Source organism: Equus quagga, chromosome 2 (assembly GCF_021613505.1).
Source record: "Equus quagga isolate Etosha38 chromosome 2, UCLA_HA_Equagga_1.0, whole genome shotgun sequence".
Classification (NCBI taxonomy): Eukaryota; Metazoa; Chordata; class Mammalia; order Perissodactyla; family Equidae; genus Equus; species Equus quagga.
The window spans coordinates 150,614,608-150,641,308 of record NC_060268.1 but is presented as its reverse complement, the minus strand read 5'-3'; the positions used below and the strand labels follow the sequence as shown (position 1 = coordinate 150,641,308).

General features: G+C 38.3%; 2 pseudogenes; both read left to right on the top strand.

The window, feature by feature from the left end:
* The first annotated feature begins 209 nt into the window (after window positions 1–209).
* LOC124235235 (cytochrome P450 2C9-like) lies at window positions 210–14,282 on the top strand (annotated as a pseudogene).
* Window positions 14,283–15,270: 988 nt separating this feature from the next.
* Window positions 15,271–23,220, top strand: LOC124235234 (SWI/SNF-related matrix-associated actin-dependent regulator of chromatin subfamily B member 1-like; annotated as a pseudogene).
* Window positions 23,221–26,701: the final 3,481 nt, after the last annotated feature.

Genomic DNA, 26,701 nt, shown 5'->3' with positions numbered 1-26,701 from the left:
GTGGAGTGGTGGGTGTTTGTGGAAGGCAGGAGTCTAGTCCCAGGCAAAGTTGGTGCCTCTATTGTCCACAGCACCACCCTGCAGTGGTTCCCTTCCCTTCTGGGTCTCATCTCCCACTTGTATATCACTGCTCATTTCCTGGGCCCAAAACCTCTTCCTGGTTCCAGTCTCTGCTTCTGGGTAATCCACACAAAGACAAATGTTAGTGTATGGGGACTGACCCCTGTCACCAGTGTGGAGAAGACCTCGGAAGCCTGGGACTGAGTGGTGTTCAAGGAGGGGCCAAGGTGAGGGGAGATGGTGTTGCATCTGTACTAAATTTACCTGTCCAGTGTGGACTACAGCCTCTCCTGATCTAAGCAGACACTGATGCATGTTGTAGATGAGGAGGTGAGTTTACTTGGTCTTGGTGGTGCTGCAGGGCTCAGAATGTCCGTTCACCTTGGCCTCCACTCAGAAGTCACATGACACTACAAGCTATGCTGGGAATCCTCTGATGGACACACTACTGACTGACTATGGCCTGGGTCCCTGCAGCCTGAGAATGAGGCAGAAAGTCTATGGTGCCACCATGCCCTCATTCCTGCCTCCACTCAGAGACTCTCTCAGTCTCTGATACTGCCATGTTTGGCCTTTGGTCCCTCCATTGCTCTCCTGTGGAGCCCACCTAGTCTTTTATTTTCTGTCTTTCTCCTTCCTCTTTCCTATCTCTCCATTCACCCATCATTCCCATCACTTCACCCTCATTCACCAAGAGCCTACCCATTGGAAGGGACTCAGGCCCTTGTGGTGAGTACAGAATGAGAAATTCCATGTCTGCAATTAGACAACATATCACAGTTTGGGAGTCGCTCAGCCTCTCAATCCTGCTTCCCCACAATGAAGCATCAGACCCTCTTAAACAGGCACAGATGGAAACATATCTGGACAGGAGTCCTCTCTTTCCTGGGACTCAGGACCATTGCCCTGGATAATGACACATTCAACAGTCGCAGTGTCACTAATCTTCTAAGCTCACCAGCAGAAAACATCATGGGCAGGGATGGAAACCACCACCTGGAAATCAAAGAGACAGAGCAGCACTTGGAAAAGCTGCGCCCTTTCTCCATCTGTCTTCTCCCTGCAGCCATTCTAACTCCGGGCCTTTGCAGCCTTGGCTCCATTTGATTCCTAGTGTGATTGTGAGATGTGCAGAAATCACAGCTCCTCTTGTAAGGAGTCCAGTTGCAAGGGTTCAAGTGTCCTAAATCCTGGCTCACCTCCGAATCTCTGGTTCTCCTAGCCTCTGCCACGGAGGTCTATAAGTGTGTAGGGGAGGTGAGGTAGATAAAGAGTGAGGCACAGGCTAAGGAGGTGGGTCTCATGGGTAGGAGGTCCCAGAGACCAGTCTGGGATTACAGGACAGCTTTGAAGGGACACGGTTGCCATTTGTCGATTTCATCCATAGGAATGAAGTTCTCTTAATAGTGTGCAAATAAAAATAGATAGAGCTGAATCGGATGCTGTAGCCTATATAAGGCAAGAGACATCAACACATCTGAAACCTCTAATATCAAACGTTTTTGTCCTTTAGATCAGCCCGTGTCCTCCTCGATTGTCTATAAATCTGTAAATTTGAATTTAGGATTAATAAATTACATAAGAAATACCATTTTCAGGGGCCGGCCTGGTGGCACAGCAGTTAAGTGTGCACGATCCGCTTCTCAGCCTGGGGTTCATCGGTTCAGATCCCAGGTGCAGACATGGCACCGCTTGGCACGCCATGCTGTGGTAGGAGTCCCACACATAAAGTAAAGGAAGATGGGCACAGATGTTAGCTCAGGGCCAGGCTTCCTCAGCAAAAAGAGGAGGACTGGTAGTAGTTAGCTCAGGGGTAATCTTCCTCAAAAAAAAGAAAAAAGAAAAATAAATACCATTTTCAGTGATTTTTAAATTTTTTTCTGATCCATACAATATGTTGTTTAACAAATTGTTTTCATTGCTAAATATAGAGAAATACTGAAGCACAACAGACCCTCATAAAGATATCCATCCCAAGCTTGCTCACTGTCAACAAGGAGCATACCATCCAAGAAAGCAGTTCAGTCCTCTGACTTTTCTAATCATAAGACTTTCAGAGATGGAGTTCCTGTCCCCTGGGCATGCTCCAACCCCACCAGACTCTACTGCTTCAGGGCATGAGTACTCTCCTACAACCTATCAGGAGGTTTGTAAGGAGGATTCCTCCATAACCATGCAATGCTAAACATCAGGATGTGCAACAGAGAGAAACATACAAGGGTTTTCCTGGAGACCACAATTTTGCACGATGTGACGTGAAAAGTATGTGTGTGCGAGTGTGTACATGTGTGTGAGTGTCTAAGTGTGAGGGTTTGTCAGTGTGAGTATATGAATGCCAATGTGTGTGTATATGTGTTTATAAGAGGTTAAGTTCATTTCAACCCCTATCCCAGAAAACCACTGTTCCGTTAAAGACCATGGTCTGTTTTTTCTTCCCATGCGTCCTACTCAGCTAGATACCCTTAGAGAAAGGTCAGTAGAGATGCTAGGTCAGCAAATATTGGGAAAGAAGCCAATGCTTGGGGTGGGGAGATCACAATCAATGTGCAAAGGTAATAAAAGAGGGTACTTGACTATGGGCATAGAGAAATAAGTAGCCATTAAGTGGTTACTTGGCCATTATCAAGAAGACCACATCTCGGTACAGACATAAGTGGGGAGAATATTCTGAAGGACACAGAGGAGAATCAGTTTGACAGGGCTACCCAGGGAGAAAAGGATTCCAGTCCTCAGGAGCTCAAGACTCCCTCCCCTCATAGATCCTGAGAGGTGCAGAGCTGAAGGTTACCATAGAACCCATAAGCAGCTTCTAGGAGGTGCTGCTCCTGCTGCTTAAGTCACTGTGTAGAAATCGTCCAAGAGAGAGGCCTCAGGCATCTTCTGGAAACCTGTCACACCCTCACTTAGTCCTGCAGTAATGTCCACAGGTCCTGGTTATACCCAGGTTCTAAGGTTGGGTGAGTCCTGCCTGACCATCACTGTGCAGGTGTTGGAGCCCTAAGGGGAGGCCTAAGTGAGCAGCTCATGCCCAGGACAAGTATTAAATATGTCATATGAAGATGGAGACAGAGATTGGAGTTGTGTATATACAAGTCAGAGAAAACCAGGCACAAGCTTTCAAGAGTACTCTCCCCGTGGACTCTGTTACTTCATCTTGCCATCTTACCACACAAACTGAGCATGGCCTCTACACTCCCAAGTCCTCCCAATAGTGCTGGAACAAAATTTTGGTTAGGTCAGTATTCAGTGCTTATGTCGTCATGACTATGTCAACATTATTCACTGAAGAGCCCAGTAGTATAGACGATGATTATTCTTCTTTTACTCTTACAACATTTTGTTTTCGCTGGGAGTAGTAAATGTCTGTTTATTCCCATTTGCTTAATTCTCTAGACAAGTCTAGATACTTATCATTGACTCAACTGTAAACCCTCCCTGAGTTGTAAAAATCAACTATCAATATAATCGAATACGTGACATACTCTATCAATTTTATCTTCTTGAAGAAAACTCTCCCAACCTTATCACTTACTCCTGATTGCTCTAGTTGCTCTGGAGATCTGGAGCAGAGCTCATCTCTTAGGATCTGCCTTCAACATCATCTGAGATTTTACCCTCAACTTTCTCTTTTTTTTTTGAGGAAGATTAGCCCTGAGCTAACTGCTGCCAATCCTCCTCTTTTTGCTGAGGAAGACTGGCCCAGAGCTAACATCCATGCCCATCTTCCTCTACTTTTATATATGGGACGCCTACCACAGCATGGCCTTTTCTTGCCAAGTGGTGCCATGTCCGCACCTGGGATCCGAACTTGCCAACCTTGGGCTGCCAAGAAGTGGAACATGTGAATTTAACCGCTGCGCAACCGGGCCGGCCCCTCTTTTGATCTTCTATGTGAACATCAGGTCTTCTTTTTTTGGTTACTCTCTGGCTTGGCAGAGCATGTATTTTTTTCTTGAGAAAACATTCATGGGAGGTAAATTTTCACATATTTTGCTTGTCATTTACTTGAAAGTTAGCTGGGCATAGGTTTCTAGCTGGTAATAATTTCTCTTTGAATGTTTAAGGCATTTCTTTAATGAATTGTAGTTTGATGTGTTGCTTTTGAGAAGTTGCATTCCCTCCTGAATCTTGATCCTTTGTATGATGATACTTTTTTTCCTTTGAAATCCTGAAATATGTTTTCTCTCTATTTGGTATTAAAAAACCTCACTGTGAAATGTCTCATTCATTATGCTGAGCCCCTTCGATCTGGAAACTTACGTCCTTTAATTAAAGGAAATTTCCTTGAATTTTTTTGTGGAGATGATTTCTCCTTTTCTGTTTCCTTTTATCTTGGTATCTGGAATTTTCTTTCTTTTTTTTTTTTTTTAAAGATTGGCACCTGGGCTAACAACTGTTGCCAATCTTTTTTTTTTTATGCTTTATCTCCCCCAAAACCCCCTGTACAGAGTTGTGTATCTTAGTTGCAGATCCTTCTAGTTGTGGGTGGAATTTTCCTTATTCACATGTTGGAGCTTCTTGGACTGGTCTTCGAAATTTCTTACCTTTTATCTTCTACTTTACATCATATGTATGTATAAATCATACATTGTGTCAAAGTTATATTCTATCTCTATGTTGAGTGCTATATTATCCATATCTGGTGTCATATTTAATTTTCAGAGTTTTTTTTTTTATGGACTATGTTTCTTAGGGCAGTTTCGGGTTTACATAAAAACCAAGCGGAAAGTCTAGAGAGTTTCCAAATACCCCTTCTCCCCCTGCCTACAGTTTCCTCTCTGATTAATATCTTCCATTGCTGTGATCTCTTTGTTAAAATTAATGAGATGATATTGATAAATTAATTACTAACTAAAGCCCGTAGTTTACATTAGGGTCACGCTTGGTTATACAGCTTATAGATTTTTCTGAAGGCATGATGTCCTGTATCCTCCAATACTGTATCCTACAGAATAGTTTCACTGCCCTACAAATCCTCCGTGTTCTGCATATTCATCTCTCACTCTCTTCATCGCCAACCTCTGGCAAACACTAGTCTCTTTACTTTCTCTTTAGTTTTGCTTTATCCTGAATGTCATATAGTTGGAATCATAGAAGTATATAGACTTTGCAGATTGGATTGTTCCACTTAGCAAGACATGTTTAAGGTACCGTTGTGTGCTTTACGGCTTGAATGCTGTGGCAGAAGCCCAGCATGTCTCCCTCTGCTGGTATTTTTAGGAACAACAGCTGATTGAACTCAAGAAGATGGGCTTCTCAAAATGAGGAAAAGACGTGTCAGAGAAGCAGAGAAAACATGAGGAGTGGCTGAGCCAGGAATGTAGCCTCCATCTCACTTCCACCTGGCCCCTCCCTTCACCTGAGGGCCAGTGAAGTAGAACTGGATACTTCCACAGCAAATTCCTTCCTGGAATGTATTCCTAAGAGGACATGTGGATACTGGCCATGCCAATATCAACCTCTGGATGTCCTCGGGGCATGCTGCATAGTGTGGCTTCTCATTATGCCAAAATTCGAGAAATTACTCAAAGGTTGATGGGCCATGTCAAAAGGACAAAGAACCCAATCATGAGTAGATAATTGGAGCATCAAAAAAATACAAATGGATTATAATCCATTAAACACAATTGAATGTGTTTCCATTCTGATATAAATAAATAAATAATGAATAAAGAAAAAATTTCCCAGGGATAGTTATATATTTCAAAGGATATGCCCACAAAATTCATTACAAAGGTGAGAAGAATAACTTTGCAGTAGAAAAGACTGCCAGACAGTGTCTTAATCAAGTAATCAAAGTGAACACCATCTGTAATGGGACAGATTGAAATTGTTTGTCACCCAATAGGATGCAGTGGGGAAAAGAAGTATCATTCTATGATATTTCTGCCAAAGATACATAACCTGAATCTAATCACGAGAGAATACAGACAAACTCAATATCAGGAACTTTATTCAAACTTCTGATTTACATTCTTCAAAATAGGCAAGGTAGAGAAATTCAAGGAAAGAAGGAGAAATTGTTCCAGACTAAAGTTGATGAAATGGATATGACAATGTGTTGCAACATGTGACCTGCTCTAGTGTCTGAACTGGACACAAAGGACATCATTGGGATTTACTGGTAAAATACAGATGAAAATGAGAGTTAGATGGTCATTGTGCATCAGTATTAATTTCCTGATTTTTATAGTCATATTATATTTATATAAAAGAATCCACTTGTATTTAGAAATACATTCTAACATATTTCAGGTCTTTGGGACATCAAGTCAGCAAACTGCTCTCAAATAATTTGAAGTAAAAGAAATTCCTTGCATGTACCTCTAACTCTTCCATATATTTGTGATTGCTAAAAATCATGTAAGTATAAATAAATTACATATTTGAGCCAACCTTGGCTACGTAGGCCATATATGCTCTAGACAAAAAAATAATTGATATTGCCACTGAACATCTGAAAATGTGCTCAGCTCATTAATCTTCATGGAAATGGAAATTAAAACTACAGTGAGAAATTATTCCATACTCATCAAATGGTTAAAATGAAAAAATAATAATTATATACTAACAGTTGACCTAGAAGTAAAACAACTGGCACTCTTATAGTAAAATTGTAAATTGGTTCAACTACTTGGACAATTCTTGGCAGTAACCAGAAGTTGAAGATCAAGCAAGCAGGGTTCAAATTAGGGTCTTCTGTTTATTAGTTGTAGGATCCTAGACCCATGGCCAATGTCTGGATCTTCAAACTTCAGTTTCTTTACCTGTAAAATGGGGTAAATAAACCTAGTTCAACTGTTGATGTGAGGATTAATTGTAACCTGCGTACCAGGCACCCAGGTAACTGCCTGGCACCTCGGAAGCACTCAATAAATGGCGACGATAACAATCATCACATGTTTATGTGCAAAATTTAGAAATACTTGAACTGTGTGCAGCAGAATAAAAACAACAAAACTTTGATGATAATAGTCTGAATCAGGCACAATATGTACACAAAAACAGCAAATACTTTTCTAATATTTGCATCTCCTTTCCATTTTCCAGCTCTCAAGAGTGTATGGCCCTGTGTTCACTCTGTATTTTGGCAGGAAGCCCACTGTTGTTCTTCATGGGTATGAAGAAGTGAAGGAACCCCTAACTCATCTGGGAGAGGAGTTTTCCAGGAAAGGCAGTTTGCCATTGATTGAAAGAGTTAATAAAGGATATTGTAGGTGTACAAGTGCTCACATTGTGTATTGGTAATGGGGGTAGGGAGGATGGAAAATAGGAATTTAAGGATCTCCTCAGCAGAACTTGGCCCAACCACAAGACTTCTAAGTCTCAGCTTCCTCCTTGTTGCCTCGGACCACCCTCCCAGTTTCTGTTTCCCCTCCTGGTAAGAATCCTTTTCAGCAATGGAAAGAGATGGAAGGAGATGCAGCACTTCTCCCTCCTAATCCTGTCGAATTTGGGGATAGAGAAAAAGAGCATTGAGGGTCACGTTCAAGAGGAAGCTCCACTGCCTTGTGGAGGAGTTGAGAAAAACCAGTGGTAGGTGATTCTACAGTCTGTAACTGTGACGTTAACTGGTTATTCTCTTCCCTAATGATGTCTTTGGAAACATTTCAGGGGCATCAAATCTTTCATTATGGATAGTGGCCATCAGGCCTCATGTGAAGGAGGGAAGATTTGAAGCAGAGAGACAAGGAGCATTGGTGTAGCTATGCTTGTGTGTATACACTCATGATTGTGCATGCAGTATGAGTATAAAAGGTCATTTAATTCCATTCTGTCCTGAACTTTGTTTTCAAATCATTGCATCATAAAGGTAGAAGGCTTTGAGTCTTATTTTTTTAAAGAGTTAAAGAGCAATGTTTTTCCCATAGCATAACTGAGGTTACATATTCCAGAACATTTCACCAGGGAACACTTGTCAAGTGGACAATATGTGAATGAGCTCATTTCTTCCCTATGGAGCATGAAACAAGTGACATGTACTTTCACTTTATTGGACTGTATGTGTAGAGTCAGCTTCACTGACACATATGAGAGGTTCTTGCAAAGCCCATTCCTACAATTCCCACCAGTAATGATGCTTATCTGTGGTTTTAATTGCCCAGACATTTCTTAGTGCAGCCCTCACCAATTGTGATTTCCCTGTAAATATATGGATATTTTAAAACTATGACCATGCTTTTTCTAATATTAGTGATTACTTATTGCATTGATTTTTATATAAGAAATATGTGCTATTCAGCATAATTCTGCAAAATACACAAATATGAGGTTATAAAATGATTTATTTAACTAGATGTAAAGTATTGTTAATACTTTACCCTGTATTCCCTAAATATAAGTTGGCCCTAAAGGGAGCAGGAGGGTTCCCTTTTATGAATTTTACCTCCAAGAACCCTTACTATGTTCTCACAGTGAAGACTGGAGAAAAATTCTCTCTTGCGTCAGGCATGAGGAGGGGAAAATAGCCATTTTGAAATAGGCCCAGAGCATTCTGCTCTTCTTAACAGGGCTGGCCTTCAAGAGAAACTACTTTCCAGAGCCTACCTACTGATGTTTTGTGAGAACCTAGCCAATCTCAGGGAAGATAAATACAGTCATCCTCCCTTATTCATCATTTCTCTCTCCATGGATTTCGTTACCCATGGTCAACTGCAGTCGAAAAATGTTAAATAGAAAATTCCAGAAATAAGAAATTCACGTTTTACACTGTGTGCTGTTCTGAATAGCATGATGAAATCTTCTGCCATCCCACTCTATCCTGCCTGGGACACGAATCATCCCCTTGTCCAGTTATCCACACTGTATATGCTACTTGCCCATTAGTCACTTGGCAGCCATCTAGGGTATCAGATCAACTCTCACGGTACCATAGTGCTTGTGTTCAAGTAACTCTCATTTTACTTAATAATGGCCCACAAAGGGAAGAGTACTGGTGCTGGCAATTCAGATATTCTCTTACTATGCCTAATTTATAAATTAAACTTTATCATAGGTATGTACGTATAGGAAAAAGCATAGTATAGATAAGGTTCAATACTATCTGTGGTTTCAGGCATCACTGGGGGTCTTCTAAGATATCCTCTGTAGATAATGGAGGACTGCTGTACACCACTCCAGACCCTGATAACCTTCCGGTCCCACCTAAGGCAGAGAGGGCTGAGAAGCAGTTGAAACGGTCACCATCCAGGGGACCAGGCTCACTAAATACTAAGACTTATTCATAGGACTATAGAGTGCTTCCCCTGCCCCCACATTTAGCACCATATCACTAAAAACCTGTTAATGCAGTTCTTTTTACTCAGTACATCATGTCTGGCTTTCAACAAAGAATTACAAGATATGCTAAATGACAAAAAAAAAAAAAAACCAACACTTTGAAGAGGCAGAGCTAGCATTAGAACCATATTCAGATGTGATGGGTATGTTGGAATTATCAGACCAGGAATTTAAAATAATTGATTAATGATTGTGATTAATGATTAATATACTAAGAGCTCTAGGGGGAAGGTGGGTAATATGCAAGAACAGATGCGAAATGTAACCAGAGAGATGGCAATTCCATGAAAGAATCAAAAGGAATGCTAGAATCAAAAGTACTGTATTAGAGGAGCAGCCCTGTGGCTGAGTAGTTAAAGTTCCACGCAGTCTACTTCAGCAGCCCTGATTCGTAGGTTCGGATCCTGGGCATGTACCTGCTCCACTCCACAGCCATACTGTGGAGACAACCCACATATAACATGGAGGAAGATTGGCACAGATGTTAAGTCAGGGCAAATCATCCTCACCAAACACAGCAGAACAAAACAAACACTGTAACAGAAATGAAGAATGCCTTTGATGGGCTCATTAGTACACTGGAAAAAATCATCGAATTTGAGGATACATCAATATAAACATCCAACATTGAAAAGAAAAGAGAAAAAGACTGAAAATATGGAATAGAATATCCAAGAACTGTGACACATCAACAAAAGATGTAACATAGGCATATGGGAATATCAGAAAGAGAAGCAAGAGAGAAAAGAAGAAATATCTGAAACAATAGTGATTGACAATTTTCCAAAATTAATATTAGACACCAAAATACAGATCCAGGAAGCTCAGAGAACATCAAGGTTAATATACAAATGTCAGTTGCTTTCTTGTATACCAACAATGAACAATTGGAATTTGAAATTAAAAATAGAATACCATTGGGGCTGGCCCCGTGGCCGAGTGGTTAAGTTCGCACGCTCCGCTGCAGGCGGCCCAGTGTTTCGTTAGTTCGAATCCTGGGCGCGGACATGGCACTGCTCACGTGACCACGCTGAGGCAGCGTCCCACATGCCACAACTAGAAGGATCCACAACGAAGAATATACAACTATGTACTGGGGGGCTTTGGGGAGAAAAAGGAAAAAATAAAATCTTAAAAAAAAAATTCTTGAAAAAAAATAGAATACCATTTATGCTAGCATTTAAAAAATGAAATACTTAGGTATAAATCTATAAAATATATATAAGGTATATTTGAGGAAGTTAAAAAGACTCTGATCAAAGAAATCAAAGTAGAACTAAATAAATGGACAGACAGTCCGTGTTCATGGATAGGAAGACTCAATATTGTTAAGATGTCATTTCTTCCCAACTTGATTTATACCATGAAATCCCACTCAAAATTCCAGCACGTTATTTGGTGGATATCAACAAACTAATTGTAATGTTTCTGTGAAGAGGCAGAACACAGAGACTAGCCAACACAATGTTGAAGAACAAAGTCAGAGAACTGACACAACCAGAATTCAGGACTTAATATGAAGCTAGAGTAATCAAGACAGTGTGGTAATGGTGAAAGAAGAGACAAATAAGATCACTGGAAAAGAATGGAGATCCCAGAAATAGACCTATACATAAAATCCACTGATCTTTTACAGAACAGCAAAGGCAATTCAGTGGAGAAAAGATAGTCTATTCAACAATGGTGCTGGAACCACAGGAAATCCACATGCAAAAAAAAAAAAAGAGAGAGAATCTAGACACATGCCTTATACCCTTCACAGAAATTAACTCGAAAGGGATCATAGACCTAAATGTAAAAGGCACAGCTATAAAACGAACAGAACATAACATAGGAGAAAATCTAGATGATCTTGGGTTTGGTGATGACTTTTTAGATTCAACACCAAAGGCACCATCCATGAAAGAAAGAATCAAAAACTTGGACTTGATTAAATTAAAAACTCTTACTATATGAAAGATGCTGTAAAGAAAATGAGCAGAAAAGTCAACATAGGAAGAAAATACTTAGAATAGATATATCTGATAAAGGCATATCTGATAAAGGACTTTTATCCAAAATGTACAAAGAACTCTTAAAATTCAATAATAAGAAAATGAACAATCAGATTATAAAATGGGCAAAATATCTGAACAGATACCTCATCAAAAAAGTTATATATGTAGTAAGTAAGCGTATCAAAAAATGCTCAACATATTTATCTTTAACGAGTTGCAAATTAAAACAAATATGAGATATCACTACACACTTGTTAGAATGTCCAAAATCCAAAACACTGACAACAATGAATGTTGGCAAGGATATGGAGCAACAAGCACTCTCATTCACAACCTTTGAGAATGTAAAGTTGTACAGCCACTTTGGAAACCTTTCGGCAGCTTCTTACAGGACTAAACATTCTCTTGCCATACAATCTAGCAACTGCACTCCTTGGTATATACGTAAAGGAACTGAAAACTTATTCCCACAGAAAAACCTGCACAAGGATATTTACAGCAACTTTCTTCATAATTGCCAAAATTTGGAAGAAACTATGGTGTTCTTCAATGGGTGAATGGATAAACAAACTGTGGTACATGCATATAATGGAATATTATTCTCTCTAAATAAAAAAGAACTATCAAGTCACAAAAACATGAAAGAACCTTTAATGCATATTGCTGAGTGATAAAAAGCCATTCTGAAAAGGCTACACATTGTATGATTCCAACTACATGACATTCAGGAAAAAGGCAAAACTGTGGAGATAATAAAAAAAGATCAGTTATTGCCAGGGGGAGAGGGACGAATAGGTGTAGCACAGGGGATATGATTTTTAGGGCAGTAAAACTGTTCTGTATGACACTGTCATGGTGGATACATGTTATATATTTGTTAAAACCTATAGAACATGCAGCACCAAGACTGAACCCTAATGTGAACCATGGATTTTGGCTGATGATGATGTGTCACTATTGGTTCATCTTTGTTACTAAGGTATCACTCTTGTGCAGAATGTTAATGGAAGGAAAGTCTGTGCGTGTATGGAGGGGAAAAGTATATGGGAACTCTCTATAGTACTTTCCACTAAGTGTTGCTCTGAACGTAATATTGAATATTAAAGAAAATTGCCTCTTGAATGTTTTATTTTCATCTCCAAAATAACAGGTACCTTGGGTTAGTAGGGTATAAATACATGCAGTGGATGTGAATGGAGTACTGGAGAAACCATTAATAAATTAGATATGATGGGATTATCCACTCATGTTGCAGGGAAAAGCAATGTGTTGATTTTATGGCTGCTAAAATTTTTACCTGATAAGGTAATTTCTATGTAAATATTGCTTTAAAGACTCTAAAATTACTGTTTCCCATTATCTTGAAGACAAGAACTTTTATGTGTATATTTTAATAGTATTCAAAAAATATTTCCAATTCTTTAGCCTTACCCTTTGATCCCACTTTTATCCTGAGCTGTGCTCCCTGTAATGTGATCTGCTCCATTATTTTCTGTAATCATTTGATTATATAGATCAGAATTTTCTAAATTTGATGAACATATTCAAGAAAAACGTCAGGTTTCTGAACTCCCTATGGATCCAAGGAAGTCCAAGATCCTTCTTTCTGAGAAATCATTTATGCTCCTTTCCCTGACAACTCCAGAATTCTACATGGACCAAGTTGTGAAGTGAGTGTTTGAATACCACAGTCCTGCCCAGAGCTTAGCAACATGGAGTGAACATCGAGGAAAACTAGCCGTGCCTTTTATTTTACACTAAGTAAATGAACGCCCAAACATAGAGCTGTAGTTCAAGTCCATTGGCTCCCTCCAATAGTTTCTCAACTAAATCCCAAAGACCAGTTTCCAAAAAGCATTTGGGGACTTCCCAAAAGCATGCCTATAGCACTCAATGGACATCCAGGCCCTTGCTGAAAGGCTTTCATTACCCACAAGGCTTGTCAGGCAATCCCATTTAATAACCTCCTCGTCACATTGACAATAGTATCCTAATTTAGGATACCAAGGAGGGAGACTGGGAGCACAGGTGCTGCAAGGAAACTCTGAATAGAGTAGGGATGTTTGACGCTTCAGCTGGGATCCTGGCAGACAAGATAACCAGCTTGGGGATGACAAAATAATTGGGTTTTGTAAGAAGTACAAACAAACATCACAATTTTGCCCTGTGCTGAGCTGCACTGTCCTGCACTCTGCATGAACAATAATTATGAGATATTAGATAAGTCACTTTACCTTTCTGGCACATAGCTATATATTACATTATTTAAGGCAGGGCCTAAAATGCAATGTTGGGTTTGTGTTGTAATCATGTCCCTCACTTCTAAATTACTAATTTTACTTCTGAATCTACTTGCTAGAACTAGAAACAGCTGGTTGTAACTTTGTGCTCCACATCAGGTTACCCAAACATTCTTAACTTCTGGACTCATCATACAAAATGTGAATCATAACGATTCATGCCATTGGATATCTGAAGGCTATAGGAAGGAACTGATGTAGAAAATGAGAAAACAAATACAAACGTCTTTTATACTGTTGAAATGACGTATGAGTATAGGAAATGATTATCATCTTTGACTATCTGATGAGAGCTTTCTCCCTCATCTGGCTATCAGCATAAAGAATTATTTAGTATTACAGTTAAAAGCTCCCCTTGAGATGGAGACTATCCTTTATTTATCTTTATAGCTCCAGTTTCTAACCATGACTTAGCATAGGGTATATTTGTCTCCATTGAATGATTTTATTCATTAAATATTTGTTCTCTTTTAGATCTGCAATAATTTTCCTGCTCTCATTTTTTCCAAAGAACTTATAAAAAATTTCTTAAAAATTATGCTAACTTAAAATGTTATATTTTAGAGAAAACAAAAGAATACCAAAATTCCCCATACTGTTAAATCCTCAGGATCTCATTGATTCTTTCCTGATCATAATGAAATAGGTAAAATGTTAATGACAGTTCCAGTATTTGAATCAGTAGACTGAGCAAAGAACATCATCCTTATCAATGCTGGTGGACATTGTCCAGTCCATTGAGGGCCTGAATAGAGCAAAAATGCAGAGGAAGGACAAATTTGATCTTTCTGCTTGAGCTGGGGCATCCATCTTCTCCAGTTCTTGGATATTGGCATTCCTGGTTCTCAGGCCTTTGGCCTCAGACTGAATTATACCACCAGCTTTCCTATTTCTCCAAATTGCAGACAGGAGATCATGGGATTCTCATCCTCTATAAGTGTGTGAGCCAATGGCTATAATAAATCAATCTCTCTTAATCTGTCCCTCTCTCTCTCTCATGATATAGAGTTCTCTTCTTTGTATAATTCTGACTAACACAGTAGGGATTTTTAAATAGACAGGCAAGTACTTCTGCAAATGTACTTCAAATACTTATTGTGTACAAGGATCTATACTGAGCATCATGGAAGATTTTAATATGAATTGTTAAAGAATTAGAATACATGGATGCTTTTCATTGGGTACTAATAATCTACTTGAAGAGAAATAGAACATACACCTCAAGTGAAATGAGACTGCTACAAGCAGGATAGTAAATACAAAATATCAAGTCATAAAGTAAAGATGGAAATGATCATTATATCATTTATATGATATATGGGAGAGTTAGAGGAAGGGATTAACCTAGGTGGGCTGCCTGCATGTCATGAGGTTTGATGTAACTCTTGAAATGCCTGCAGTGACAGACAGGGGAGGGAATTTCAGATAGATTGAATAGTCTAAGAGGAGGTTAAAAGGTGTATTTGGCAAAGAGATTATGTAGATGGAAGAGAGAAGACTTCCTTTAGTGTAATAAAAAATGAATTTGCACAGATACGGTGCTGGAGGCTGGTGTCTGTCAAGTAACCTGTAATCCTGAATGCTGGCATGGAAAGTTCTCATTTGATCAGGTAGACGTATGAGCCAGAACAAGAATGGAATGCAGACAATTATTAGAAAAAACTATCCTGGATGTTTGTGTAATGGTCTGTATGTTGAAAATTGGGCACAAGGAGCAACTGAAAGATATTTTATGTCTTTTAATTGGTTTGGTGAGAGTCTGGACCATAGAAACATAAAGGAATCTGAAATAAAATCAAGATTGTTCCAACTGTCATATTCTTGGTTTTTTAGGAAGAGAGTCAACTATGCAGTCCCATAGAAGTCTAGGTCGAAGCACCGTTTTAGACTAAATGTATCAGATAAAACTAGGAAGTGAAGAATGCTAGATCTGATAAAGCCATTGAATTTGATTAGAGTTTGTGTCAAAGAAGCCTTATAGAGAGCAGTTTTAGTAAAGAGAGGAGGTAGGGAACCAACTTATAATGACTTGTGTGGGAAATTTCACTTGTGAGACCGAACGTCCTATATGAGAAGCTTAGCCAAGGAAGGTCAGATTTGGATGGTGAATTTGAATGATACTCGTGTTTGAAAGCTGTGGAGAAGGATAAGATAGGTACCATAAGTACGTCTTTGTAGGTGCAAGCTCCTGGTTGAACTGAGGAGAGGCAGAATCTAGAAGACTGAAAAGAGCTAATTCCCGAGAAGGAAATTTCTCACTCTGAGGCCACTATTATTTATTCAAGCACTTTGTAGCAATGAGAAGAAATGAAAAATCGGTTAGGGCAAGATGGGAAGTGGGTCAAAGATGCTGAAGGAGATGACATTCAAAGAATTATCCATGGAATTGAGTTAACTATTCAAATCATTTGTCTAAGATTGAGTGCAGGGAAGAAGATGGAATTGTGTAAAGAAACTGGAGGGAAGAAGCACATTACTCACAAGGTCTGCCTTCTCTCCTGCTATGAAAATTATTCCTATTCTTCTGTAGGTTGAGTTATTTTGAGAATTTGATTAAAGATGTTAACACTTTCTCATAAGAATGCACCTACATGAGTTTTTAGAACTTTAGGAAGGGATTCCTTAATGCCATGGAGCATCTCCATTAATGACAGGTCAAGAAGGGCTGTAAAGTCATTGGTATTTCAATTATAAATGGCTATTTCCTCAACACTATATTTAAAACAACATTGTTTCTCTAGCTTTAATATAGTATTTAAGGTCTAGCTTAAGTTTTTGTTAGCAGCTTTATTAAGATATATTCACAGGCCATACAATTCACTCATTTTATGTATACAATTCAATTGTTTTTAGTATATTCACAGAGTTTTGCAACCATCACCATAATCAATTTCAGAACATTTTCATCATCCCAAAAAGATACCCCATATCTTTTAGCAGTCATCTCTCATTTTCCTCCAATCATCCCAGCCCTAGGCAATCACTAATGTACTTTCTGTCTCTATAGGTCTGCTACTCTGGATATTTCATATATGTGGAATTTGTAATGAGCGATCTTTCATGTCTGGCTTCTTTCACTTAGCATAATGTTTTAAAGGTTCATTCACGTTGCAGCATGTTTTAGTACTCTATTCCTTTTTATGGCTGAATAATATTCCATTTTATAGGTATACCACATTTATTTATCCATTCACCAGTGGATGGACATTTGGATTGCTTCTACCTCTTGTTATTATGGATAATGCTACTATTAACAGTCATGTACAAGTTTTTGTGTGAATATATATTCTCAATTCTTTTAGGTATATTCCTAGGAGTAGAATTGCTGGGTCATGTGATAATTCTATTTTACCTTACTGAAGAAACACCAAACTGTTTTCTACAGTGGCTGCATCATTTTACTTTTCCACTAGCAATGCATAAGCATTACAATTTCTCTACATCCTCACCAACACTTATCATCTGTCCTTTCCATTATAGGCATCTTAGTGGTGTGAAGTGATATCACATTGTGATTTGATTTGCATTTCCCTGATTGTTAATGATATTGAGCATATTTTCATATGCTTACTGGCCATTTGCATACCTTCTTTGCAGAAATGTCTACACAATTCTTTGCCCATTTATCATTTTCTTATTGAGTTGTGGAATTTCTTATATATTCAAGATATAAGATCCTTATTAGATATTAAATATATGATTTGCAAATATGTTTTCTCACTTTTTGGGTTGTCTTTTACATTCTTGGTGGTGTCCTTTAAAACAAAAGTTTTTGATTTTTATGACATCCAGTTCATCATTTTCTTTTGGTGCTCAATTGTCTAATCCAACATCATAAAGAGTTATACTCATGCTTTCTGTGTAGTTTAAACTTTTCGCATGAGACCTTTGGTCTACTTTGAGTTAATTTTTGAATATTGTGCAAAGTTGGGGCACCAATTCATTCTTTTGCCTGTGGATATCTTCTTGTCCCAGCACCACTTGTTGGAAAGACTCTTCATTCCCTGTGAATGGTTTCAGCACAATTGTCAAAAATCATTTGACTATAAATATGAGGATTTATTTCTGCATTCCCAATAATATTCCATTGAACTATACGTCTATCTTTATACTGTACCACAGAGTCTTAACTACAGAAGCATTGTAGTAATTTTTTAAATTGAGAAGTGTGAGCTGTTCAACTTTGTCCTTCTCTTCCAAGATTATTTTGGGCCCCTTGAGTTTCCATATGACTTTTACGATCAGCTTGGCAATTTCCAAAGAGAAGCCATCTGAGATTTTTATAGGAATTACATTAAATTTTTATATAAATTTGTAAAGTATTGCCATCTTGACCATATTGTCTTCTCATAGATTATTATGGGATGTCTTTCCATTTATATAAGCATGCTTTCATTTCTCTCAACATTATTTTCTATAGTCCAGATTGTTTTTTAAGACTTTATTTTTTTGGAGCAGTTTTAGGTTTCTAGCAAACGTGAGATGATGGTACAGAGGTATCTCTTATACCCCTACTCCCACACAGGCATAGCCTACCCCATTATCAGCATCACTCACAAGAATAGTACAATTTTTACCAAGGATGAAGCTGCATGGACACATCTTAATCACCCAAAGAATCATAGTTAACCTAAGGATTCATTCTTGGTGTTGTACATTCTGTGGGTTTGGAGAAATATATAATGAGATATATCTATCATTATAATATCACATGGAATATTTTTAATGCCCTAAAATCCTCTGTGCTTGGCCTATTCATGCCCCTCAACCCCTGGAAAACACTCATCTTTTTTATTATCTCCATAGTTTTGCCTTTTCCAGAATGGCATATAGTTGAAAGCATACAATATGCAGCCTTTTCTTATTAGCTTCTTTCACTTAGAAATACCCATGTACATTTTCTCCATGTCTTTTCACGGCTTGATAGGGCATCTTGGCTGCTTTCAAGTTTTGGCAATTATGAATAAAGCTGCTGTGAACAACCAAGCACAGGTGTTTGTGTGGACATAAGTTTTCAAATCCTTTGGGTAAATACTAAGGAGCCCGACTGCTGTATCACATGCTAAGAGTATGTTTAGTTTTCTAAGAAAATGCCAAACTCGCTTCCAAAGTGGCTATACCATTTTGCATTTCCATGAGTAGTGTATAAGAGTTATTTGCTTCACATCCTCCATCACACTTGATGTTGTCAGTGTTCAAGATTTTGGCCATTCTAACAGATGTATAGTGGCATTTCATTGTTGTTTTAATTTGCATTTTTCTGATGATATATGATATGCAGCATCTTTTCATATGCTTATTTGGCATTCATATATCTTCTTTGGTGAGATGTCTGTTAAGGTCTTTGACCCATTTTTTAATCAGGTTCTTTTCTTCTTGTTGAGTTTTCCGAGTTCTTTGAATATTTTGGATACAATTTCTTTATGAGATATGTCTCTTGCAAATATTTTTCTCCCAATTTGTGGATTGTCTTCTAATTTTCTCTAAATTATCTTTTGCAGAAATTATCTTTTTGTAGAAGTTTGCAATTTGATGAAGTCCAGGTTATCATTTGTATCTTTCACAGGTGTTATATTTTGTGTTGTATCTAAAAGAGCATCACCATACCCAAGGTAATCTAGGTTTTTTCCTATTTTATCTTCTAGGAGTTTTATAGTTTTGTGTTTTACACTTAGGTCTGTGATCCATTTTGAGTTTATTTTTTTAAGGTCTGTGTCTAGATTTATTTTTTTGCATATAGATGTCCAGTTGTTCCAGTGCCATTTGTTGAAGAGACTAACTTTGCTCTGTCATATTGCCTTTACTCTTCTGTCAAAGATCAATTGGCTATATTTATGGGGGATCTACTTCTGGGCTCTCTACACTGTTCCATTAATCTATTTGTCTGTTCTTTTACCAATATTACACTGTCTTGATTACTGTAGTTTATAGTAACTCTAATTTTAATTATTTTATTGAGGTCACATTGGTTTATAACATTGTGTAAATTTCTAGAGTATATTGTTATAGTTCAGTTTCTGAAATATAGACTGCATTGTGTTCACCGCCAAAAGTCTAGTTTCCATCTGTCACCATACATATGTAACCCTTTACCCCTTTGGACCTTCCCTTCTTGTAACCACCAATCTTTTCTTCTTATTTATGTGTCTGTTTATCTTCCACATGAGTGAAATAATATAGCAAATTTATCTCTCTCTGTCTGACTTATTTTGCTTAGCATTATACCCTCAAGATCCATTCATGTTTCCACAATTTTGTCATTTTTATGGGTGAGTAGTATCCACTGCATATATATATCACATCTTCTTTATCCATTCATCCATTCATGAGCTTTTGGTTGCTTCCAAGTCTTGGCTATTGTGACTAATGTTGCAATTCACACAGGGGTGAATATATCTTTCTGAATTAGTGTTTTCATGTTCTTTGGATAAATACCAAGAAGTGGAATATCTGAGTTATATGATAGCACTATTTTTCGTTATTTGAGGAGTGGCCATACTGTTTTCCCCTTTGGCTTCTGCCAAATGTGTCCTGAAAGTAGAAAATTCCCATAGGCTTTCCGAAACGCAGGTTACTTGATACAAAAGTCAGGAGGACCTCAGTATAAACACTAGCTCTGCTATTCCAAGCTATCATCCTGGGTAAATTTCTTATCCCTTTGAGCCTCAGTTTTCTCATTTTTAAACTTTTGATAATACCTATCTTACTTACCTCTGTAGGACGTGGCAAGAATTAAACCAGGCAACATATGCATCATTTTCACCCTTTAGACCCATGAAGACAATAAAGGAGAAAACATTGTGCTGTAGAGGAAACGTGGAAATAAGTACTTTCACGTACTGCTGGGGGGATTATAAAATAAATAGATTTTGTAGGACAATTTGACAATATCTATAAAAATATAAAATGAAATTTCCTATAATGCAAGAAGTCAAAGTCTTCATACCTACTCCATGTGCAAATGGAGGCATGTCCAAAATGTTTTCATTGCTCTTAAGAAAGAAATGTTGCAAACTACCTAAATGTGCATCAGTAGTGTAATGATACATCCATATGATGAAGAACAATTGAAGCATATGTATACCTGTTGATATCAGCAATATCTAAAATAGCATTCATCATTTAGGCAAAAAAAAAAAAGAGGAAATATAGTTTCCCCCACTTTTGTCCACCACTCTCCAACTTTAACAGATATCAAATGACCAAGCATGTTTGCTAAGTGGTTACTTTCATACTGGAAAAAATTATTTGCTTCATATAAATATAATTATCTTAGATTTTTTAAAAAGACAAGAGTCTGACATGCAGTTTACATATATGATAATTCTGCATTAATGCTGAAAGTAGGTTACATAAGAGTTTTAGAAGTACGTTGGTTCTTTTCAAACAGCAAAATGACAATGATCTGTAACTACAGTTTAAGGGATATGAGCATTTTTTAAAATTAAGAGATAAACAAATTCTAATGCTATTCACAGCTTAATTTTCAATTTCTTTTAAAAATTCCCTTCATGCCTACATACAGTCTAGACTTTGTAGGTCATAATTTCCCATCAAGGGTCCTCACATATGTGTCCTGTCAGTGGAGCCAAGTGGACACATATTCTGGAATCTGAGATTTGACAATTTAAGACATATTTGCAAATGACAAAGCAAAGGGATCTGAATGGACAGTTTTGGTCAGAGAACACAGAGACAGTATGACATGGATTGGTAACAGCTGAAAAACCTGATTCAACATTGTGTATATGAAACACTTATGGATATGTTGAGAAAGTGAGGAAATCAAGTCTGTATGCTTGAGGTGCAAACGATATGAAGAATAAATGTTATAGCTGGTGAAATGGAAAGGCAGAGAATGAAGATAATAAGTAACCTGTGCCCAGCAACACATTAAATGTTCTCCTGGTTGAGATGCTCTTTCTGGACAAAAGCTTGACCAATTAATAAGGAGCCTAAACTGGGAAAACATAGTCTCTGAACTGCCAGTAAATTCTTGTGAAGGCTTTTCCATCACATCCTACCACACATACAACCGTTATGGGTTTCTAAAGTTCAGAAAAAGCAAAAACATGATGATTATGGGTGAACAAAAGATGTAGAGAGAGGCTAGCTAGAGCTATCTGGCAAAAAAAAGAGAGGTGATCACTGCCAGCAGTTAGCACAAAGGAGAGACCATTAAACCAAGATTATCAAAAATTTAAGCAGTCATGAAGGCAGACTAGGATAAAAATCTTTTTCCTCTTGACTTTCTCCAGTGGAAAGTAGTAGTAATTTCTCATTCTAGCTTTATTTGAGTTGTAAGAATCAAGAACCCTCTGCAATATCCAATGATGCCCATAATCCTGTGTAGAACACATACTTGGATTAGTCATTTCTGACTTCCATACTAATATCAAGGAAAAGCTGCATTTATATGTTTCTTGTGAAAAAATATAAATGTGGCCATTTTAAATATATTTAGGGTTTTTTTTTAACAAAGGATATTCAAACTATTATCTCCCTACCCCTCTTCAAAAAGAAAAAAAAATCCATCTACCACATTTGTTTCTCTAATTTTAAAATCAGAAAGATCTCAAAGGTATTTTCTGAGGTTGCTTGTGCAATAGATACCCCTCACTCTGCAGGCAACTGGCCAATGTAGAAGAGAGGAAGAAAATAGTTGTATCCTCACATGGTCATGGATACATGATCCTGGCCACTAGTGTGACTCAGTTAAAAGCCTCAGTGGTGGAAGAGATTCTGGAGGACAATGATGAGAAACACAAGGCATGTGTCCATCAGCATAGGGTTCCCCATCCATTTCAGGGAATGAGAAATCAAGAGGAATAGCCAGTGGGTGCCCACCCTGCTCAGCAGCTCTCACCATCTGCACACCGTGCCATGCTCCACAGCCATTAATAGGAACCTCATGGGCTAAGATAAGAAAGGAAGCTTCCCTCTCTCCTTTGATGATCATGACCCACTTGTGATCCATGAGAACACATCCCAGTCTAAAGTTTTGGTTCCCATCTGGCTGGACATGGAGATAGATGGGTAGAAGTGGAGGATGCCTTTACATGAAACATGAATAAGAAGCCGATGACCTCTGAGATGTTTTCAGAAATCCTCTGTGACCACTTGGATTTGAATCCACTCACATTCATTCCTGCTTTCACCTCCATCATCAGACAGCAGATGGAGTCCTACCCACTGACAGCATCTTGGAGGACCAGTCCGACCAACGTGTCATCATCAACATGTCAGCATTTCCCTGGTGGACAAGTTGAGTGGGACATGTTGGAGAAGAACTCCTTGGAGAAGCTTACCCTGAAGCTGTGCTCGGAGCTGGGGTTGGGCAGGGAGAAGGTTGCCACCACCATCATGTACAGCATTACAGGACAGCCTATCTGCCATCAGAAGACTTATGCCTTCAGTGATAGCCCCCTGCCCACAGTGAAGATTACCATCTGGGACACAGGCAATACTTATTAGTGGTGCCTGCTCCTGGAGACCCTGATGGTCTCAAGGTGGAAAAGATCCATGACTAGGACAGGAACAAAAACATACGAGGCATCTCACCAACACTGCCCCAGGTCTGGTAACCAGTGCATCTGTACTTGAGTCCCAGGGAGTGTTCAGGAAATCCAATGGCATCTCCTTCATCTTTGGGCAAAGAGGGAGGCAAGCAGGCCGTCAAGTGCCATCCCGAGAAGCATCAGAGATGCGTGGGGAGGACTTCCAGGTCATCCTCCTCCCGGGCACACATTCCATTTGCTGAGCCCCAGTCCCCACCACCCCAGTCTCTGGTCAGGAAGAGGCTTCATTTTGGGTTGTCTGTGTGTGTGTGTTTTTATAGGAACCACAGGCAGGGTTAGAAACACTTTTTTTTTATTGAGTTAATGATATGTTACAATCTTGTGAAATTTCAGTTGTACATTAACGTTTGTCATTCGTGTTGTAGGTGCACCACTTCACCCTTTGTGCCCACCCCCCACCCCACATTTCCCCTGGTATCCACTAAACTGTTCTCTTAGTCCACATTTTTAAATTCCTCATATGAGTGGAGTCATACACAGATTATCCTTCTCTAGCTGGCTTATTTCACTTAACATAATTCCCTCAACGTCCATCCATGTTATTGCAAATGGAATGATTTTGTTCTGTTTTGCAGCTGAGTAGTATTCCATTGTATATATGTACTACATCTTCTTTATCCATTCATCTGTTGATGGGCACTTAGGTTGCTTCCATGTCTTGGCTATTGTAAATAATGCTGCAATGAACATTGGGGTACATAGGACTTTTGGGATTACTGACTTCAAGCTCTTTGGATAAATACCCAGTAGTGGGATGGCTGGATCGTATGGTAGTTCTATTTTTAATTTTTTGAGGAATCTCCATACTGTTTTCCATAGTGGCTGCACCAGTTTGCATTCCCACCAGCAGTGTATGAGGGTTCCTTTTTCTCCACAACCTCTCCAACATTTGTTACTATTAATTTTAGATATTTTTGTCATTCTAATGGGTGTAAGGTGATATCTTAGTGTAGTTTTGATTTGCATTTCCCTGATGATCAGCGATGATGAGCATCTTTTCATGTGCCTATTGGCCATCCGTATATCTTCTTTGGAGAAATGTCTGTTCATGTCTCCAGCCCATTTTTTGATTGGGTTGTTTGATTTTTTGTTGTTGAGTTGTGAGAATGTCCGTTCTACCTAAAGCAATCTACAGATTCAATGCCATCCCAATCAGAATCCCAATGACATTCTTTACAGAATTAGAACAAAGAATCCTAAAATTCATATGGGGGCAGCAAAAGACCCCAAATTTCTAAAGCAATCCTGAGAAAAAAGAACAAAACAGGAGGCATCACAATCCCTGACTTCAAAACATACTACAAAGCTACAGTAATCAAAACAGCATGGTACTGGTACAAAAACAGGTGCACAGATCAATGGAACAGAATTGAAAGCCCATAAATAAAACCACACATCTATGGACAGCTTATCTTCGACAAAGGAGCTGAGGGCATACAATGGAGAAAAGAAAGTCTTTTCAACAAATGGTGCTGGGAAAACTGGAAAGCCACATATAAAAGAATGAAAATTGACCATTCTTTTTCACCATTCACCCAAATAAACTCAAAATGGATCAAAGACCTAAAGGTGAGACCTGAAACCATAAGGCTTCTTGAAGAAAACGTAGGCAGTACACTCTTTGACATCAGTATTAAAAGAAACACTTTTTAAATAAAAGTGTTTACAACAGGTGAAAAAAAAAGTGGCATAAATGTATATAAGTTTCTCTGATCCGCATAGAATGTATATGGAGAGCATACCTTCTCAAAGGACATATGACTAGTAGGAGGGAATGGTTGATTCCAAAAGTCTGAATGAAGTTCTGTGGTTAGATGGGAGGAAGACTTGCTTTCCACCATATATGTTTTGTGACTTAATGTAATATTATTTTTCTAAATTGAGGTATAAGTTATGTAAAATAAAACATCCTATTAAGTGTACAGTCCAAATAACTGCAGTAAGGGAACCACCACCACTCAAGATATAAAACATTCCCATCACCCCCCAAAGTTCCTTTATTCTCCTATTGCAACCAGTCCATTTTTCCCACTTCTGCTGATCCATTTTCCTTCTCTGTAGTTTTGACATTCAAGAATGTCATACAATGAAATGTTACTTTAGGTGGAATAAATTATAATCAGTTATATGCTTGTTATTTCTTGCTTTTCTTTTTTTTGGAGGAGGCGGAAGACTAGTCCTGAGCTAACATGCATGCCCATCTTCCTCTGCTTTAGATGTGAGATGCTTGCCACAGCATGGCTTGACAAGCAGTGCCTAGGTCTGCACCCAGGATCTGAACCACCAAACCCTGGACCGCGGAAGCAGAACGTGTGAACTTAACCGCTGTGCCACCAAGCTGGCCCCTATTTCTTGCTTTTTTATTTATCAGAATGCTTTAAATTCATCCTTGTTGCAATTATCAGCCATTCTTTTTTTTTTTTTTTTTTTTTTTTAGGTAGATTAGCCCTGAGCTAACTACTGCCAAGCCTCCTCTTTTTGCTGAGGAAGACTGTTCCTGAGCTAACATCCATGCCCATCTTCCTCTACTTTATACGTGGGATGCCTACCACAAGTGGTGACATGTCCGCACCTGGGATCTGAACTGGTGAAGGCTAGGCTGAGAAGCGGAATATGTGAACTTAACCGCTGCACCACTGGGCCGGCCCTCAGCCATTCTTTTTTTCATTGCTTATTTTTTTAGTTTTTCTTGTTCATTGCTCAATACTATTCAACGGTATGGTAGTATCACAAATTGTTTATCTATTCACCAGTTGATGGATATTTTGTTTGTTTTCAGTTTTTGCTTATTCATTAAAGGGGTATAAGTATTTGAATATAGATCTTTTTTTGGACATATATTTTCATTTTATTAGGTAAACATCTAAAAGTGGGATTGTTACATGAGTATTTGTTTAACTTTAGACAAAACTGTCAAATTGTGTTCTAATGTAGCTGTGTCATTTTACATTCATACTAGCAATGGATAAGAGTTCCAGTTGGTCCATGTACCCTCCACCACTTGCCATCATCAGTCTTCTTAAATTTTACCTCCTGTACTATGTGTGTAGTGATATCACATTATATTTAATTTCCGTTTTTTGAAAAGTACTGAGGTTTGGCTTTTCATGTTCTGATTGGTTATTTATAATCTTCTTTGGTAACATTAATGTTCAAGTTATAAGCTTTTTTTTTTCGGTATTTCCCTTCCTTTTATTGAAGTTTTGTAGATATTTATATGTTCTGGATAAAAATATGTTATCATATAAGTCTTTTACAAATATTTATACCCAGTCTAGGCTGTTTATTTCTTCAGTTTCTTAAGAACATATTTCAAAAAGTGGTATTTTTAATTTTAATGAAGTCCACTTAATCAATTATTTCTCTTGTGATTTGTGCTTTTGTGTCATATCTAAAAAACATTTGCACCACAATTTTCCAAAGATGTACAGTTATTTTTCTTCCAAAGTGTTTAGAGTTTTTGCTCTTATATTTAATTCCATAGTCC